This window comes from Mirounga angustirostris, unplaced genomic scaffold, assembly GCF_029215605.1.
Source record: "Mirounga angustirostris isolate CCGP_5_RB_7025 unplaced genomic scaffold, mMirAng1.0.hap1 SCAF_14, whole genome shotgun sequence".
Classification (NCBI taxonomy): domain Eukaryota; kingdom Metazoa; phylum Chordata; class Mammalia; order Carnivora; family Phocidae; genus Mirounga; species Mirounga angustirostris.
The window spans coordinates 86957614-86972035 of record NW_026991722.1 but is presented as its reverse complement, the minus strand read 5'-3'; positions in this window follow the sequence as shown (position 1 = coordinate 86972035).

The window sequence follows — 14422 nt, the reverse complement described above, 5'->3', positions numbered from 1 at the left end:
CTCCCTCTCCCTCTGCCTGCCTGTCTGCCTACTTGTGATCTCTCTCTCTGTCAAATATACAAATAAAATCTTTTTTAAAAAGACTTTATTTTATTTTATTTTTGAAAGAGAGAATGAGAGAAGGAGAGAGAGTGCATGAGAGGGGGGAGGGTCAGAGGAGGAAGCAGACTCCCTGCTGAGCAGGGAGCCCAATGCAGGACTCAACCCCAGGACTCCAGGATCATGACCTGAGCCAAAGGCAGTCGCTCAACTGACTGAGACACCCAGGCGCCCCACCTTATTATTATTAACATAATTATGAAACTATAAAATTTAAATTATCAATAGTAATTTAATATGACAGAAAATGCTGTTTGTTTGAATCTAAACCATCCATGCCATGTTTAACATAGGAAGATGGTATTCTAGATCTGCTTCTATATATAAACTCTGTATCAGTTAGGAATGGCAATGAGGACTTACAAAAGAGACCCAGAATGGCAATGGTTTAAATAAATTGAGGTTTTTTTCTCTTGTGTCACAGAAATCAGGAAATACCTAGTCTTTTCTGTGCTAATATTCTTAGCACACAGCCACCTAGTTCAAGGTGCCTCATGGTCACAAATAGTTGCTGTGCCTCCAGCTATTGCATCTATGCTCCCTGCAAGAAGAAGGTAGAAGGAAGGAAGCATAGGTTCCAGGTACATCTACCTTTCTTTTTTTAATTTTATTTTATTATGTTAATCACTATACATTACATCATTAGTTTTTGATGTAGTGTTCCCTGATTCATTGTTTGTGCATAACACCCAGTACTCCATTCAATATGTGCCCTCTTCAATACCCATCACCAGGCTAACCCATCCCCCCACCCCCCGCCCCTCTAGAACCCTCAGTTTGTTTCTCAGAGTCCATAGTCTCTCATGGTTCGTCTCCCCTAAGAGCCTGTTCAGAAATCCCACCTAACAACCTCAGCTTATGATGCATTGGTAACTTTAAACCTAAGGGAGGTGGGCATATCAGCACCTCAAATAAAATAAGAGGCCTGTCCCTATGAGAGAAAGGGAGAGTGAACCTTGGGTAGGAGAGGGGCCAGTGGTGGCCAGCTCTAGGTCTGCTTCCTAACTTGTATCATTCCAAAGCAGGAAATGCCTTTTCACATAGGGGTGTCATTCAAAATGGCATGCTCAATGACAAGTATTTGCTTGTCCGTTCAGGAGATAATCAGACCTCACATTTAACTCAGTCTGCTGATCATAGTGAAGCATCACTTATATACACGAAAAGGTGGTCCCGTTTGCATGAACCATATTTGGAAGTCATCATTAAATGAGCATCTAGTACAATTACTAGAAAAGCATCAGGAACAGAGAAGGGTCTTCACTGTATATTTCCTATCTCCCTCATTGCCAGTGAATGTGCAGAGCTGGAGTTTATTGCTGTATCCACTCTCGTGTGAGTCTGGAGCTGACACTGTGGGGCTGACCCCGAGACCACCGTGCTTTAGCCTGCCACATGATGGGACAAGTCTTCCACTGCATCCTACCTTTCAAACACCTGCAAAATCTTCACTGGAACAACACAGTGAGGCAGTTTGCCCTTGACTCAGCAAGCTTGCAATTGTGAAGGCACATACCAACCCAGGCACTGAAGTCACAAGGAAGTCCTCATCACTCAGGTTATAGGCAGTTTTCCAAGTTAGAGTACAAATGAGAAAACAAAAACAGAGAAGTAGGCCCTTTGGGTTATACTTGTGGGTCCGAGTGTGGGAAATAATGGCTTCTGCCACCAGGCAGACAATTTTAAAAGGGCCCTGGTGCCCATGAGCTTGTACAGATTGTTCACAGCAGTTCTGGAACAAGGTAAAAGGGTTACCTTGTTTGAGAGGTGAGGGGTCTATGCCTCAGAGAGGGCAAGCTCCTTGGTGAAGGTCACACAGCCTATGAAGATCAGGGCTGAGACTCGATCTTGCTCGGCTTTAGAGCTATGCAGGGCTCTGAAGCCTTCTGCATGATTACACCTGAAAGCCAAGGCCCGTGAATTGCCACTGTCATCCCCCATGACTCCCCAAAGGAGAGGAGACCCTCTAGGCTCCAAAGACCCTCGAACGTCAGATGAGGACTCAGAGATGATCCAGAGCAAAATGCCCATTGTACAGATGGGGAAACTGAGTCCCTGGTGAGTGAGAAGCATTGAGTTGGGAAGACAGTGACAAAGAAGGGGCCGTTTACGAAGGCCAGGACAATGGTCAGAAACCCAGTAGAGTTCCAGGCCATAAAGGGCCAGAACAAAATCAGCCAGGCAACAAACAGAAGTCATCATGGAATTTGTTGTATGTAGAGATGGGAGAGTCTGATCACAAACTAGATAATCAAAAATAAAGCAAGGCGAGGGAAGTCCACTCCTGAGGGCTTTATGCTGTGTGACCTTGGGCAAACCCACATTTCCGAGCCCCTTTTCCCTTGTCTGTCATGGACCTGGCAACACCCACGATATCTCCTCATCGGGCCACTGCAGAGATTCGATGAGATACAAGAGCTAAGCCCTCGGGTGGCACGAGAGTGGGGTGAGAGCTCATCCTTTGGAAGCCCCAACCCAACTCAACAACTCACCAGCCAGGCTGCTTGGCGCATGCATGCCTCAGTGTTCCCATCTGTAAAATGGGAATGATATCCCATTGCAGGTGTGTTGGAGGGTGGTGAAGAGAACGGGATGCGTTTCTAGCGTGTGAAGGCCCTGCAGTCATGACGCGCACACAGCAGGTGTTTTGCAGGGGTTGACTCCTATGATCATTCTTGTTATTGCTCTTCTTATCACTGTCTATGGCAGCCATGCCCACCAGACCCAGCTGTTCCTTTTCACTGTCATGCCATTCAGACTTAGGAACGCAGTGCCTGGTACTGTTAACATTGGTATTATTCATCATGTACCCTGGATCCTCGACCTGCTCCATGAATAAGCTAAGCGAGGGAATGAATGAACAATTCTATCACAGTTGTGGGACTCCCTGCCCTGCTCCCCCGGCTGGATCATTGTCTGCCGCCCCTGATATGAAGGCGCCTTTCATACCGCCAGCACGCATTGGACTCCTAATCCACCCTTCTTTGGTTTAAGAGTCATTACAAAGTGCTTAATTAATTAAGCCTCGCTTAATCACCAAATGTTTGCATGCGAAACGAGTTCCCGGGAAGCGGGGCACTTGACATGTTCTGTACAGAAATAATTATGCAGAGCGGGGGAGGGGGAGGGAGAGGACAGGGATGCAGAGCCCGGACATTTCATTCAAGAGCCTCACACATTCATCACCGAAGGGGAATTAAAGGGCTTTAGCTGAAGCAAAGGGAGAACTCCCACATTCCAGCAGGATGAATCACAGGAGGGGCCTGCCCCGTGGGGGCAGCTGAAGGCATGGAGCAAGGGGAGGGGGGACTTGAGGGGTCAGGAGGAGGGCTGCACAGAGGCTCAGGGATCCGCGTCTCATGGCCCCCATGGTGACACCTCCTCCAGGCACCACCTTGGACAGGGTTGGTGTTGGTGATGTGTATGTGTGTATCTAAAAGGGTGCATGGCTACCATTTAATTCCCCCCGACCCCCGCTCTCCTGTTCCAGCATTTTCCACAGAGCACTGGATTAGTCCGTATGAGGATGAACTGACTTTTCTTATCTCAATGGCTATCTGTCTATTTTCATACGAATTAGGAAAAAAAAAATATAGAACCAGCACCTCATCCTCTGATTTCCTGGTTCTTATCAAATCAAAATTGTTGTAAAGGAAATAGTAACTCTTAAAAGGCAGAATGTAGATGGGACCAAAATCAGGAAAAGGGACACACCCATGATTGGGGTTTGGGAAATCTCTTCCTGTCATGATTTCACTGCTTCCGCTGCATGCGTGTCACATGCGTGTCACATCTCCTGACCCGACCTGCGCTGTCAAGGGCTCTTATCATACCCATTTTGCAGATTAAGAAACCGAGGCTCGGGAGACCCCAAACAGCCTCTCTCCTCTTTTTTGGGGATGGCGGTGGCAGGACCGTACTGTCAGGAAAACTTGCAAACAATGTTGATAGGAGCAAAAAAAATACACAGAAGGTTGCTGGATGTTTGTGTCTTAGCACGACCTCCAGGCTTCTGCGCCTTTCTTTGTCTTGGTGGGATGTCATAACTCTAAGTTAAAAAAAAAAAAAAGCAACAACTGATAGTAATACAAATGATTCATGCCGTAGAAATGCAAATGAATTTTGTCCAGCGGAATGCAATTGATTATTGCCCTAAAGTTATCGACTAATTTTGCACCTACCTGTAAATGAATCCCAGCATTTCCAATTGCCTGTGTGTGTGTGTGTGTGTGTGTGTTGTCTGAAATCGGCTTTGAACTGATTGTGCCACCATTTTGGCTCCCTCATTAATGAATGAGTTAAATACAACCTTTGATGCACATTTATTTTATAATTGCACTGGAGTTGAGATGTTACCTTTATTTAAAAATTCTCCTTTCGCAGTGTTCACCCAATAAAACACCCCTATTCGGTGGTTGAAGGAAAGGCCAGATCAAACAGGCATGCGGATGTTTTGAATCTGAGTTGTCAGGTGTATGTGTGTGTTTCGTTCTCGGGCAGTGTTCCATCTTGTCTGCCTACCGTATCTCATTCGAGCGGGTCGCTAGCTCTGGTGTCGTCATTTGGGGATGAGCGGAGGCTGAACAAAGGGCTGAACAGGAGCCACAGCTTCCTGGGGTGTGCTGGGCCTGGGCTTTCAGAATATCTGTCCGAAGTCACGTTTCCCTCCAGTCCAGTGGGATGGGGGCTGGGAGTAGAAATTAAATTGATTTGTAGAAAATAAAAAGCTGTGACATCTCGCACACTCCTAAGTGGTGGGCACGACTCAGGCCTGCGGCTGCCATAGCCTGAATTTGCTGATGGCTTAAATGCAGGGGCTCGTGTAAGCCTCCCCCTGCCATGAGCCGCGGCCTTTGGTTGGTTCCATTTTTTCTGATAGAGAGAAACTGGGATCAGAGAGAGGGAGCTGGTTCCCCAAAGCCACACAGCAAGTCAGAAATGACAGCCTGCACCTGGAGACTGTGCACTAAATCAAAACCTCTGGGGTTCCCCAGGGAGCTTGCTGAAATGCAGATGTCAGGGCCCTCCTGCCCTGAGATGCTCACTCAGTAGATCTTGGGAAGTGGGCAGGACTCTGCATTTAACCAGGTGATGCAGATGCCCAGACAAATTTGGAGAAAAGGCATTGCACTGGGTTAATCATGGTGCATGAATTAATTCTAGCGTGCAAATGCCAGATAAGAAGGTGTAGCAGAGAACACCTTGTGAACAGTGGGAGGGAAAAGAATCATCGAGCTGGGTCCTGGAGGGCTTGGGGGACAAGCCAACATCATCAGAATCCCCCACTAATCAGGCCTGGGACAGTCTGGGATGAGGCAAGCCAGTCCTCCATTCTCAGAGCTGGAAGGACACCTACCACCTTTCTATTTTAAAGATAGGGAAACTGAGGCCCAGAGAGGAAAAGGGGTTTAGTGAAGTCCCCACATCTGGAAACAGGCAGAACAAAAACTAGCACTCAGGGATCTTAGTACTCAGTGGACCTCAGCCTTAGTACTCAGGGATCTTAGTACTCAGTGGACCTCAGCCTTAGTACTCGGGCATCTTAGTACTCAGTGGAGCTCAGCCTTAACCCTTGGGGATCTTAGTACCCAGTGGACCTCAGCTTTAGTACTGGGGGATCTTAGTACTCAGTGGACCTCAGCCTTAGTACTCGGGGATCTTAGTACTCAGTGGACCTCAGCCTTAGTACTCGGGGATCTTAGTACTCAGTGGACCTCAGCCTTAGCCCTTGGGGATATTAGTACTCAGCGTATCTTAGTTTATTTTCTGTACAGTCACTCACTCTCATACTCACTCACTAACTCACTGGTGCATTTCATTTGCTCACTCATTCATTTATTCATTCAGTGAGCATGTATTAAATCCCCTGCCCACAACCCATCATGCATAACTGTTTATCAAACAAAGACTTAGGGAGGACCTAAGAATGAAGCCAAGTGATGGAGAGACAGGGAAAGTCCCCCTGGAGTCTGGCAATGCCAAAGCACCTACTATGTGCCCGGCTCTGAGCTAACTCATGGTGATCCCAGGATGAGTAAAACCTGGTGGTCCCTGCCTCAAATGGCTCAAAGACTGATGAGGGAAGGACACAGGTCAACCTGCCATTATTATAATTCATGTGACGAGCTCTCTGACATAGAGAAAAGTCGATGGGGTGGGGGGCACCAAAACCCAGGGCTGGCCAGGAATGCATCTTGGAGCCAAGCCTGGAAGAATGCATTGGTGCTAGCCCATCAGAGGAGAGGCATTCTAGAAAGAAGGGACAATGGGGAGGGACTGGGGAGCAGAGCAGCCTGGGATGCTCATGTGGAATGGTGGGCTCAGAGGCTGCAGAGCGAGGTAGGGGCCAGGATCTCTGGGAGTTGTGCTGCCGGCCACACAAGCCCAAGGTACCTGGGGTCCTTTGGGAGAGCTCTCGCAGGCTCTGGCTTCCAACGCACCCCCCACTGCACATGCATGGCTCTGAGGGTCCTCTCTCTGGCTGTGTCTCCCTCTGAGCTGGCCCTTTTCAGAAATCCAGTAGCTGCCACTGAGCCGTGACCCTCCTGGTCGCCTCCCTAGGCTGGGAAAGCTTCTTGGTGCTGCCAGGAAAAAGTCCTAGCTGGGGTGCCTGAGCACAGGACAGAGCTTTTACAAGGGGCAGACACTTCAGCCTATGAGAGAGAGAGAGAACAATTCAGAAAGACAACCTTGGTTCTGATTCCCGGAAGGAGAGGCTGACCACTTGCCAGGAGACACACAGAGGGAAGAGAGGACTCCAAGTCTCTTCCAAACTTGGTCATCTTGCTTTGGTGGCACCTGGGTTTGCTCAGTCTTGAATTGCAGGAGGGAACAGTGCGGGAAGGGATTTGGGTTCCTCGTTGCAGAGAGGGTGGGGGCCCTTGGAGACTTTCGGCTCGCTCTTAAGCACACAGGTGGGGAGAGACAGGGAACCGCTCAGAACTCAGCATCTCCACTTCACCTCCCTTGAAATGGAGGTTTGCTGGGCAGCCGCAGGTGCAGTGTTGAAGATTTGGACTGCAGTCCTGTTCTGTGACTTTCCCGGCTGCTCAGGTCCTCCCATGACACCCCCAAACACACCCTGAACTTGTCAATCATCACCATCTCCGACGTGTGTTATGATCATTGCTTGGCTCATCCTGGCTCTCCCTCCTTTGCTCTGAGCTTTGTGAGGGACCCCCCAGTGCCCAGCACTCAATATTTTCTGAGTGAGTGAGTAAATGGTCCCATGGGGCACTCTGTTGAGTTGTCCATACATCACTTTACTTCTCTCGACCTCAGTCTTCACATCTGTCGAATGGGTATGATGCTCTCTCTTTGGTTGTTTGTGCGTGCCCCGTGTGTGTGGCTGGGCTTCAGTATGTGACAGCTCAGGCAGAGCAAATGTCCCCATGGGCACCGATGGTACTGTAGGAGACAATAGGCTCTGGTGATTTATGTTGTTCTCTGTCTTTGAAATTGAGAGGAATTTGGACACATCGAAGTAGGTTCTTTCTGCAGTTCTTCCCTTTGCTTGTTCACGCATGCTGAACACCTACTGTACCATGGATACTTTCCACATATAATTTCTCGAGCAAGGAGTCCCAAGTCAGGTGCCCAGGCTGCCGAGTGGGATGGGATTTAGCATGTGTGCCATTTATGACCAAGAGTCATTGTGATGGTAACTGTATTGGGGAGGGAAGAGGGAAAGTAGGAGGCGGGAGGAGTTAAACCTGGATGCGGACAGGGCAGTAGCCCAGGTCGGCTCCACGGGCAGCCCCAGAGCTACTGGCCCTTCAGAGTCATGCATGCCTGGACATCCTGAGGCCATCTGCCATTGCATGTGACCTCGGGGAGGTGGGTCTCTGGAGCGAGGCTGTCCATGAGAGGGGCTGTGGCTGTCTTTCGATGACAACCCTTCCAGCCGCTGGGGCCAGGAGGTCTTCTTTGCAGGACGCTCTGGGTGGGGCCACACAGTGTCCCTGTCCTACTGTCCCCAAAGGTAGGTACCATGATCTCCGCTTACAGAACATGATGCAGAGGCTCACACGTGTGGACAGTCTTGCCGAAGGACACACAGACAGCAGGTGCCAGGATTTTCCACCTCCAGAGCCACCCAGCTCACTCACCACTGCTCTGGTGCTGCACAGACCTGCGCCAAGCAGCCAAAAGCACACGCCCTGAGCCCGAGTCGCTTCCCATCGGCTGGCAGGACTGTCATCCAGCGCCTCTCGGTTTTGCCTGAAGCCCAAGAGGCGAGGTGGCTTCCCAGCCCCAACTCATCCACCCACTTGTGTCTATTCTGCGCGCAGCCAACAGCTGCTGGGAGCCAAGGCGGCCAATTCTGCTGGGCCTTGGGGAACCTGTGTCCCCCCGACCCCTGATTTCAGAGAGTTCTCCTCTGCTAGCTGTTTCTGAGAAGCCCAGCTTTCACCCCCTTTCTCTTTCCTAGCAATGTGCCTGGATTTCAGAGGAGCCTGGGATGGGGGTGGAGGGGGCAAGGACTGGAAAAACAACATCTAGGGTGTGTGTGTACTTTGGACCCTAGGGCAGTTTAATTTTGAAAGTTTTTCTTTTTACCAGCGCATAACCTTATAACATTGCAGGCTATGGGCAGTCAAATGCCTGGGTTTATTAGTGTGGGTTTGGAACAGGGGTTTGAAAGTAAGGCAGCCTGGAGTTCTGATTTGTATTTTGCTGTGTGACCTTGACTAGGTGTCTTCACCTCTCTGGGCTCCTGATTCCTCACCTGTGAAGCGGGTTAATGATCTCAACACTTGGGTTCATTTGGAGGACTCAATGTGAGACTGTTAAGGGCACCACAGTGGACCCAATAGGCACTTCATCAATGGGATCAATGAGTATTAGTACTCGAATTGTCCTTTGTCTAACCAGATTGCCGATGGCCCCGTCCTCCATTATTCCCGATACTCGCTCAGTCTGGCATGGCGCTCTGCTGCTCGCTGTACGGTATATGCATCATCCCTGAAGATGTCGGGATTTTTCTCCAACCTGCAAAGCAGACCTCTCCTTGCCCCTTCCAATCATCCCCAGGGGACCAATTCCACAAACCCTTCAGTTCTGGGCTCAGACCTTACTCCCTCTAGACAGCAGTTGGTAAACTTATTCCCAAAACAGTAAGTATCTTAGGCTTTGGGTGACACCTGGTCTCCGTTGCGGCGACTGGACTCAACTCTGCTGACGTGTTGAGGAAGTGGCTGTAGGCGATCTGCGCATCAAGGGCAAGGCTGTATTTCAATCCAGCTCTATCAGTGGACGCTGACATTTGAATTTCATATCATTTTCACATGGTGTGAAATATTATTTTGACTTTTTAACAAATCATGTTAAAAATGTAAAAGCTATTCTTAGTCCCCAAGCAGGGAAGCGGGCTGTGGACCAGATTTGGCCTGGGGGTGGGGGCGTAGTTCACTGACCCCTGTTCTAAGGAGGTCTTTGTCCCCTGTCCCCCAGTCAAGCTACCTTAAGGGCCCTTCGTTGAGGCTTCCATGGGGTCCCTGAGTTACCTCGCCCAGCAGTGACCATGGGCCATCAAATGGACCTGTTAGTGGACTGTGCCCATTTAAGGGAGACACTGGGTCTCCTTGACCACTAAACATCCTCAACACCCAGCAGACAGTAGGTGCTCAGTACTGTATGTCAGAAAAACCCACGTGTGGATGAACACACCCTTTCAACAGCTCCATGTAGCAGATATTGTGAGGAGTGCATTTCACAGATGTGAAAACTGAGTCTCCACGAGGGAAAGGGATTATCTCAACATCACGCAGCTGCAAAAATGACTGACCCGGGACTCCCAATGACCCATAGTGTCTTATCCCTTGAGATCCAGTGTTGGATTCTGCACCGCCAGAGCACTAGGCTGTGAGCTCCACGAGGCAGGAACCGCACCCATCTGGCTCACTGCTGAGTCCCCAGCACCTAGACCGGCACAGAGTCAGGTGTTCCAAGATCATCTGTGGCTCAGTGAATGCCCACCTGACGCCAGGTCAGGAGCCGTGTCTTGCAGTTCTGGATTCAAGCCCTCCATCAACCACCACCATAAACCAGGAGTGCAACCTGCAAATCGGCTTAAAGAATACACATTAATTAATTTTTTTAAAAAAGGGAAAGAAAGAAAAGCGAAAAGCAGCGAGCACCACGCCAGTCGCGGCAGCCTCTGCTGAGTCAGACGGGTGATCCATTCACAATAGTCTATGCCTCATCATCGAGCGGTTTCCCTCCTCATTAATACAGAAAGGGGCTGGGCATGCAGACAAAAGGACAGCGAAGGCAAAGATGCCACCAGCCAGCCGGGAAAGTCACCTCTCGAGAGAGCGATGCCCACGTCGCCTGCCAAGGTGGGAGATGCGGGGTGCAGGCCCCAGCCTCAGCCAAGAGGACTGCCAGGCCTCCGAAAGCCCCCCCCAGATTAAGTGGGTTCAGCATGAGTACCAGCTGTCCACAGCAGGTCCCCGGTCCAAGTGGCTCCCCATGGCATGTTTGATCCCTGGCCCAAATCGCACCCCAGAGCCCGGCCCGTGGAGCAGGCCCAAGTGGCAGGAGGCCTGGGCGGGAGAACGAGGGGCTTTATCACATGCACTAGCTTCTTGGCCGAGCCCCTTGGCTGCACTTCACAGGCACCGTGCGGCCCCCTCCGCAGAACCTCTGCGAGTCCCACTTGCTGACGGCGGCCTTGTAGCAGGATTTAATGGTGGAATAATATTTACACTACAAACTCCTCTGGAGGTGTCCTAAACACCGTAAAAGGGATTTTCGGAGCTTAATGAGCGTTAGTGAAGTCAAGACAGGATAATGTGGCAACTGGTGGCTCTAATCTGATCTGGCACTTTCTACGCAGTAAGACTTAGTGGGGCAGAACCGTGTGGAGAGCTGGCAAAAGGAGCTTTCTCACTCTTTCCCTGCCCTCCCCACCCCCACGCCCCCAGCTCGGTAATAGTAACAGCACCCCATAGCCTGCGGTGGCCCTCTCCCAGCTGATGGAGGCGCCAAGAAGCCCCGCGCTCATGCCTGGGGGTGCCTGGATGGGCTTTTTAACAGCTGGGTGGGCAGTGGGGGAGACAGACCAACTCACCTGTTTTCTTTCTTTCTTTCTTTCTTTCTTTCTTTCTTTCTTTCTTTCTTTCTTTCTTTCTTTCTTTCTTTCTTTCTTTTCTGAAGGTGGCACAGAATTTCTAAGACTTTTTTAAAAAAAATTGGATTTTGAGATGTCAATAACAGATTCGATTTCATGCCCTGTGGGTCCGAAAGACCTCAGCCCCAATCTATTCCTTCGTCTGAACCAGCAGAGCCATGCCTCCGAGGGTGAACACAGCATCAAACGTACCTGCTCTAGAGTCGTAGGTTCGAATCCTGGGTTACTTCCCTGCCCAAACCTCAGTTTTGTCATCTGTAAAATGGGAATGATGGGCAGAACCTATCCTGCACGGGGCTGTTACGGCAAGGGAATAAGTCAAGTACGTAGAAAGCCCAGCCCTGGGTCTTACACAGAGTAAAGAGTTCATCAAGATGAGTTTAAGTGTCTATTCTGACCTCGGTTTCCTCATCTGTAAAACGGGACTCCTATTATCTACCCCTAAGGATCCACTAAGAGAAGCTGGTCAGGCTTGGATTCTGATCTAGGAGTTCAGCCCCCCAAACATACGCTTGTTTTGTCTTTTTCCTTCAGGTCACTGTGAGTGACGGACATCCGGGAGGCTGCCATAGAGGGGAAAATGCCCCCCAAACTGAGAGAGGATCTTCCATGGCTGGAGAATTTATTCCTTAGCTTCCCCATAGCCAAAGCCAGATCTTGAGCTCTTCATAATCTGCATAATCACTGATAATCTGTCTGCACAGAAATAATGGAAGGACCAGGTAACTCCTTCAGGAATGCTCCAGTTACTGGCAGGTTAGCAATTGCTTGGCAGCCTGAATTTGGGGGTCTGTGTTGAGGGTAGGGAACAGCTCTGACCCGTGCAGTTCCAGATGGGGGGGCGGGGGGCTGGTGAGCTCCAGGCAGACCTCACCAGCTCATGGAGAGTCCTATGGGCCAATGGTGTGGTAACTAAGTCTGGTTTTGAATCTTTCCCTTGCTAGCTATGCTCCCGTGGGAAATCGAATTAGCCTCTCTGACCTTCAGTCTCCTCATTAAGATTCGGAAAGTACAATTCTCATCTCCCAGGGTGGCTGTGAAATTTGAATGGGATGGTCTATATAGAGTTCCTGGCATTGGAACTCATGACCCTCAGTATCTTCAAGCCTTGGAGCTTAGAGCCTGAGATTTATAAGAAAGAACAGATATACTTTTATGACTTCCAACTTAGACAATCCCAGGGAAGTCCCCTGATTTGTCTCAGTCATGCGACCACCCTTTAGACCGATTGCTGCATCCAAAGGACTGGCCGTGGTTATAAGGGTTTTTACCTTAAGATAGGGAAAGCGGGTACATATTCTAGGAAGAGAGAAATAATAGTCCCTAAAGACCATTTCAATGGCTCTGTAACCGCGGATACACTGCTAAACACCTCTGAGTGTGGTTTGAGGTCTGTAAAATGGTCACAATGATGTCTGTGCTCTGTTGAATTGTGTTAACGATGAACCGAAGAAACCATGGTGCACAGTGCCTGGGACGTGGTCTGGCTCAACAAATGTCGGCCGCACCTGAGTGGAGCCTGTGTTGGTAGTTGGTGCTATTAGTCCCAGGGGATCTTTAATGATTACTAATCATAAAGAAATAAGAAACAATTTACTTAGGTTTTTGTTATCTTTTCCCGGAGTTCAGCAACAGAAAAATATATGTAGTCCATATATACCTTAGGAATTCCTAAAATTGGGCGCCTGGGTGGCTCAGATGGTTGAGCATCTGCCTTCGGCTCAGGTCATGATCCCAGGGTCCTGGGATCGAGTCCTGCATCAGGCTCTCTGCTCCTTGGGAGCCTGCTTCTCCCTCTGCCTCCCTCTCTCTCTCTCTCTGTCTCTCATGAATAAATAAATAAAATCTTAAAAAAAAAAGGAATTCCTAAAATTAATTCATTTTCATATCATTGATCTGAAAAAAATCAAAGTGGTGAAGCCAATGGATTTTGTACTAAACTTTCATTTATTTATTTATTATTTATTTATTTATTTATTTATTATTTATTTTGGCGTGGAGCCCAGTACGGGGCCTGAACTCACGACCCTGAGATTAAGATCTGAGCTGAAATCGAGAGTCAGACGCTTAACCAACTGAGCCACCCAGATGCCCCTTTTAAATGGGTTCCAGATCCTTCTTTCTCACCAACATTTTATTGTAAAAAAAAAAAAATGCAAAGGCCGAAAAGTTCAAAGAAATTTATAACAAACTTTTAATAAAAATTTATGAAAAGTCGGAAATGTTTTATAATGTTTAGGTTCCCCACCTGGAATCTACCATTAGCATTTGTTTTGTTTTTTTTTAAAGATTTTATTTATTTATTTGAGACAGAGAGCATGAGGGGGAGGAGGGTCAGAGGGAGAAGCAGAGTCCCCGCTGAGCAGGGAGCCTGACACGGGACTCGATCTTGTGACTCCAGGATCATGACCTGAGCTGAAGGCAGTCGCTCAACCGACTGAGCCACCCAGGTGCCCCGACAGGAAAGGTCTTTTTTTTTTTTTAAAGATTTTATTTATTTATTTGAGAGAGAGAGCTCATGAGAGGGAGGAGGGTCAGAGGGAGAAGCAGACTACCCGCTGAGCAGGGAGCCCGATGCGGGACTCGATCCCGGGACTCCAGGATCATGACCTGAGCCGAAGGCAGTCGCTCAACCAACTGAGCCACCTAGGCGCCCCGACAGGAAAGGTCTTTTTTTTTTTTAAAGGTTTTATTTATTTATTTGAGAGAGAGGATGAGAGGAGAGAGCACATGAGAGGGAGGAGGATCAGAGGGAGAAGCAGACTCCCCGCCGAGCAGGGAGCCCGACGCGGGACTCGATCCTGTGACTCCAGGATCATGACCTGAGCCGAAGGCAGTCACCTAACCGACTGAGCCACCCAGGTGCCCTACCATTAGCATTTGTACACTTGCTTTATCACATCTGTCCATCTATCCAACCCTCCGTCCATCCATCAATCTATCTTATTTTTTGATGCATCTCAAGCAAACATTTCAGCAATGCAATATCAATATTTGTTTGCAGTTTTTAGGTCAAAGAAAGTATATGAATGAATCTAGAGGCATAAATCATACATGCACCGACACTGAGTTTTGTCAAATATAGCCACATGTGTAAGCCAAATCCTTCATTGCCTGAGAAATTTCCCATGTGTCCCTTCTCAGTCCATCTTTGTCCCCACCCCTAGAAGCAAGCACTGCTTTGATTGT